The sequence below is a fragment of the Rhinolophus sinicus genome, chromosome 2 (genome assembly GCF_057876585.1).
Source record: "Rhinolophus sinicus isolate RSI-liver-muscle chromosome 2, RSI-T2T, whole genome shotgun sequence".
Classification (NCBI taxonomy): Eukaryota; Metazoa; Chordata; class Mammalia; order Chiroptera; family Rhinolophidae; genus Rhinolophus; species Rhinolophus sinicus.
Genome location: NC_142502.1, coordinates 113,746,259 through 113,752,699, shown reverse-complemented (window position 1 = coordinate 113,752,699; position 6,441 = coordinate 113,746,259). Strand labels below are relative to the sequence as shown.

General features: G+C 35.4%; 1 pseudogene; it reads right to left on the bottom strand.

The window, feature by feature from the left end:
* Positions 1 to 4,718: 4,718 nt before the first annotated feature.
* Positions 4,719 to 5,947, bottom strand: LOC109437330 (large ribosomal subunit protein uL6-like; annotated as a pseudogene).
* Between the last annotated feature and the right edge of the window lie 494 nt (positions 5,948 to 6,441).

Genomic DNA, 6,441 nt, shown 5'->3' with positions numbered 1-6,441 from the left:
CTCTCTGGTAACCACCAATCTGCATCTGTAAGTTTGTTTTTGTTTTGTTTGTTCATTTGTTTTTATATTCTACATATAAGTGAAATCATATGGTATTTGTTTTTTTCTGTTTGACTTATTCATTTAGCATCCACGTCCTCAAGGTCCATACATGTTGACACAGATGGCAGGACTTCACCTGTTATTTTACAGCTGAGTAATATTCCATGGTATGTATGGCTCAATCTATCTATCATCTATCTATCTAACTATCTCACATACATATCTATATATCTCACATGTTTTTTACCCATTCATCCATAGAGGGACACATATCTTGGCTATTGTGAATAATGCTACGGTGAACATAGGGCTGCATATATCTTTTCTAATTAGTGTTTTTGTATTCTTCAGCTAAATATCCAGAGTGGAATAGCTGGTCATAAGGTAGTTCTATTTTTAACTTTTGGAGGACCCTCCATACTATTCTCTATGACAACTGCACCACTTAACAGTCCCATCAGCAGTGTATGAGGGCTCCCTTTGCTCTGCATCCTCACCAACACTTGTCATTTCTTGTCTTTGTGATGGTAGCTATTCTAACAGGTATGAGGTGATATCTCATTGTGGTTTTTTTTTTAATTAAATTTATTGGGGTGACAATTGTTAGTAAAATTACATAGATTTCAGGTGTACAATTCTGTATTCCATCATCTATAAATCCCATTGTGTGTTCATCACCCAGAATCAGTTCTCCTTCCATCATCATATATTTGATCCTCCTTCATTGTGTTTTGATTTGTATTTCCCTAATTAGCAATGTGGAACACTTTTTCATGTGCCTGTTGACAACTATATGTCTTTGGAAAAATGTCTTTTCAGATCCTCTACCCATTTTTTTGATTGGGTTGTTTGTTTTATTGTTGTTGAGAGGTATGAGTTCTTTTATATATTTTGGGTACTAACCTCTTAATAGATGTATGATTTGCAAATATCTTCTCCCATTCAGTACGTTGTCTTTTCATTTTTTTGATGGTTTCCTTCACTGTGCAAAAACTTTTTAGTTTGATGTAGTCCCATTTATTTTTGTTTTTGTTTCCCATGCTGTTGGAATTGAGTCCACAAAAACATCACTAAGATGGATGTCAAGGAGCTTACTATCTATGTTACTTCTAGGTCTGTCATGGTTTCAGGGCTAACGTTCAAGTCTTTTTTTTTTTTTTTTTTTGAATTGGGGAATATTGGGGAACAGTGTGTTTTTCCAGGATGTCAAGTCATTGTTTTTACAATCTAGTTGTATGTGTGTGGAGGGGAACTCAGCTCCAAGCCAAGTCATTGTTTTCAATCTAGTTGTGGGGGACACAGCTCACTGGCCCATGTGGGACTCGAACCGGTGACCTTGGTCTTATGAGCACTTCGCTCTAACCACTGAGCCAACCGGTTCCCCACATTCAAGTCTTTAATTCACTTTGAGTTACATTTTATGTATGGTTTAAGACAGTGGTCTAGTTTCGTGCTTTTGCATGTGGCTGTCCAATTTTCCCAAAGCCATTTATTAAAGAGACTTTCATTTCTTCGTTGTATGTTCTTGGCTCCTTTGTTGTAAATTTGTTGTTGATACATGTGTGGGTTTATTTCTGGGCTCTTGATTCTGTTCCATTGATCCATGTGTCTTTTCTTTTCTTTTTTCCCCTGCCAGTTATTGTTTTAGTTACTATAGCTTTGTAGTATAGTTAGAAATCAGAAAGTGTGATATCTCTGGTTTTGTCTTTTTTCTCAGGATTGATTTGGCTATTTGGGATCTTTTGTGGTTCTACATAAATTTTAGGATTTTTTGTTCTATTTCTGTGAAATATATTTTGATAGAAAATGCATTGACTCTGCAGATTGCTTGAGGTAATATGGACATTTTAACAATGTTAATTCTTCCAATCCTCGAGCATGGAATATATTTCCAATTTTTTGTGTCTTCCTCAATTTCCTTCAACAATGTCTTATAGTTTTCAGTGTACAGGTATTTCACCTCCTTGGTTAAAATTATTCGTAGGTTTTTTTCTTTTTGTTGTTGCAGTTAACGAGATTGTTTTTGTAATGTTTCTTTCTGATTTTTTTGTTAGTGTATAGAAACGCAACAGGTTTTCATGTGTTAATTTTGTACCCTGCAACTTTACTGTGTTTATTATTTCTAATGTTTTTTGGTGGAAAAACATTAGGGTTTTCTATATATAGTATCATGTCATACACAAGTAGTGACAGCATTACTTCTTCCTTTCCAATTTTTATTTCTTTTTCTTGCCTGATTGCTATATCGAGGACTTCCAATACTATGTTGACTAACAGTGGTGAGAGTGGACCTCCTTGTCTTGTTCCTGATCTTAGAGAAGAAGTTTTTAGTTTTTTCTGTTCAGTATACTAGCTGTGGGTTTATCATATATGACCTTTATTATGTTGAGATACTTTCCTTCTGTACCCATTTTATTGAGAGTTTTTTTAAATCATAAATGGATTTTGAATCATGTCAAATACTTCTTCTGCATCTATTGAGATGATCATATGATTTTATCCATCAATTTGATAATATGGTGTTTCACTATGGTTGATTTGACCATGTCAAACGATCTCTGAACTCCTGTAATGAATCCCACTTGATCATGGTGTATGATCCTTTTAATGTATTGTTGTATTTGATTTGCTAGTATTTTATTGAAGATCTTTGCATCTATGTTGATCAGAGGTATTGACCTATAATATTCTTTTATTGGGTTGTCCTTGTCTGGTTTTTGTATCAAGGTAATTTTGGCCTTGTAAAATGAGTTAAGAAGTATTCCCTCTTCTTCAATTTTCTGGAAGAGTTTGAGAATTACAGGTATTAAATTTTCTTTGAATATTTGGAGGAATTCACCACTGAAGCTGTCTGGTCCTGGATTTTTGCTTTTTGGGAGGATTTTGATGACTTTTTCAATCCCCTTACCGGTGATTGACCTTCTCAGGTTTTTAATTTCTTGATGATTCAGTCTTGCAAGGTTGTATGATTCTAAGAATTTATCCATTTCTTCTGGATTTTCTAATTTGTTGGCATAAGGCTGTTTATAGTAGCCTCTTATGATCCTTTGTCTTTCTGTGGTGTCCACTGTAAATTGTCCTCTTTTATTTCTAATGTTAATTATTTGAGCCTTCTATCTTTTTTCTTACTCTAGCTCAATGTTTGTCAATTTTATCTTTTCAAAGAACCAGCTCTTAGTTTCAATGATATTTTCTATTGTCTTTTTAGCCTCTATTCTACTTATTTCCACTCTGATTTTTATTATTTCCTTCCTTCTACTGACTTTTGGCTTCATTTGTCCTCTCTTTAAGTGTAAGGATAGACTGAGAGTTTTCTTGTTTCTTGAGGTAAGCCTGTGTTGCTATAAACCTCCCTCTTACCATGTTTCCCCGAAAATAAGACCTAGCTGGATCATCAGCTCTAATGCATCTTTTGGAGCAAAAATTTATATAAGACCCAGTATTATATTATATCATATTATATTATATTATACCCAGTCTTATACTAAAATAAGACCAGGTCTTATATTAATTTTTGCTCTAAAAGACACATTAGAACTGATGGTCCGGCTAGGTCTTATTTTCGGGGAAACATGGTAGTACTGCTTTTGCTGCATGACATAGATTTCGATAGGTTGTATTTTCATTTTTCCCTATAAATTCTTTTATTTTTAAATTTCCTTGCTGACCTAATCATTCAATAGCATGATGTTTAAGCTCCATATACCGGGGGTGCCAAAAAAATGTATACATATGACTTATATTCATCTTTTGTTATCGGTATATGCGTATGTTGAGTATTACAATTTTAATACAGTTTTTTTCTTTCTTAAAATGTGTATACATTTTTTTGGCATCCTCTGTGTTTGTGATTTCTCTAGTTTTCTTCTTGTAGTTTATTTCTAGTTTCATACTGTTATGGTCAGAAAATACTTAATATAATTTCACTCTTCTTAAATTTATTGAGCCATAATATTATGTCTTCTTGATAAATTGTCCCCTTTATCATTACATAATGTCCATCTTTGTGCCTTGTTACCATTTTTGGCCTGAAGTCTGTTCTGATTGATGTAAGTATGGAAACACTTTCTTTTGGTTAGCATGTGCTTAGAGTATCAGCTTCCAGCCCTTCACTTTGAGCCTGTTTGTCTTGTAGCGGAGATGGGTCTCCTGAAGGCAGCATATAACTGGGTCTTGTTTATTGATCTATCCTGCTTTACATTTAAGGTAATATTGATATACGGGGGCTTACAATTGTCATTTTTATCTTCAGTTTGTTATATATCTCCATTGTTTCTTTTCCCTTGTGTTTCTGTTCGCCATTTTAATTTGGTGGTTTTCTGTATTTTTCTGTTTCCTCTTTTTTTATGTTTTGTGTTCTCTGCTCTAGATTTTTGTTTGGTGGTTATCATGTAGATCGTATAAAACTTCTCATAGAATAGTCCTTTTTCTGCTGATAGCATCTTATCTTCATTTGCCTTCACAGGTTCCATCCTTTTTTCTCCTTTTATGTTTTTGTTGTTACAAATTATTCTTTTTTATGTTGAAAATTCATTACCAAATTAAGGTAACTGTAGTTGTTGTTAATGTTTCCCCCCCCAAATCAATATGACTTTTATTGCATCTTTAAAATATCACAAATAAGTCCGAGGAATCACTCAACATCTTGATGTTTCTGTAGCTGGACAACTTAGACCTTATTCATCAGCCTGCTGAACTGTTCCCTTTTCAGAAATGTAGATACCATCCAAAAATTTTCTGATATTCTTGTTTTTCTTCTTCATTTTATTAGTTTCAGGTGTACAAAACAATGTAATAGTTACACATTTATCACTTATATCCCTCACACAGTGATAACCTCCCTCCCCCCATCCACTACCCCTCTGACATCGCACACAGCCATTACATTTCCACTGTCTCTATTCCTAATGCTGTACTCCACTTCTTGTGACCATATGTATATATATATATACACACACATACATATACAGATATAGATATAGATATAAAATTGTAGTTGACATTCATTATTGTTCAGCTTCAGCTTCAGGTGTACAGTGCAGTGATCAGGCATCTACATCATCCCTGAGGTGGTCTCCCTAATGAGACAAGTGTTCATTGGATTCCCTACAAAATCTTTACAACATTATTGATTACATTCTGCAAATTGACTTTCATATCCCTGTTGCAATCTTGTGGTTACTGATTGTGCTTTCTATCTAATCCCCTCACCTTCCCCCTTATTCCCACCCCCCTCCCATCTAGCAACCCTCAGTTTTTCCTCTATGTCTCTGAGACTGTTTCTGATTAGTTCGTTCATTTATTCTTTTCTTTAGATTCCACATATAAGTGAGATCATATGGTATTTGTCTTTCTCTGTCTGATATTTCATTTAACATAATGTGATATTCTTGTTTTTAACTGTTGTGGCTTGTTAATCAAAGCAGCTGAATTTGATACAAGTTCAATATCATTTCCTTCAAGAATTAACTCATCTTTCTGGGTTTGAGCTACTAAACAAGCAACACCTGACCTGATCTGAACCTTGCGGATGTATTTTTCACCCAAGAAATTTCAGATTTCCACAAGAGAACCATTCTCCTGAATAACGACGTTGATGGGAGCACACGCAGACCTCATCTTGTAACAGGAGCCCAATGTAACACCCTTGATCATATTCTGTGACTACAGATAGTGTGGGCAGGAGTCAGCTCCTTGCTATGTCCCCACCGTTTGTCAACCTGGAGCCTCTTCTTTTTCTTTCCAAGGAGACTGAGCTCTACATGGATGTGACTGAAGTCCCTCTGCAGGATGTCTCTGGGGCCCTTCACAGTAACTGTGGTCCCTGCAGCGTGACATCCACATTTTCGGGGATGTCCACTGTCTGATTGCTGAGAGTGGGCTTCATCCTCGCAGCAGAGGCAGCAAAGAGCAATGTTTTTTCTCTTTTAACCATTCTGCTATACTTTAGTGTTTAGCACTCTAGTCTGAAATGGCTTTGCAATTTTCTGATTCTGTCTGTCTGTTTATAACATTACTCTAAGTTTTGCATATTCTTGCTTTTTTGTTTCTGGCATAAGAGCTCCTTTCAACATTTCTGTAAGGCATGTCATGTGATGGCAAACTCCCTCAGCTTTTGTTTGGCAGGGAAAGCCTTTATTTCTCTTTCACATCTGAAGGATAACTTTGCTGGAGAGAGTATTCATTTTATTTTATTTTTTTAAAGATTTTATTGGGGAAGGGGAACAGGACTTTATTGGGGAACAGTGTGTACTTCCAGACCTTTTTATTTTTTTCCCAAGTCAAGTTGTTGTCCTTTCAATCTTAGTTGTGGAGGGTGCCGTTCAGCTTCAAGTTGTTGTTCTTTCAGTCTTAGTTGTGGAGGGCGCAGCTCAGCTCCAGGTCCAGTTGCCGTTTTCT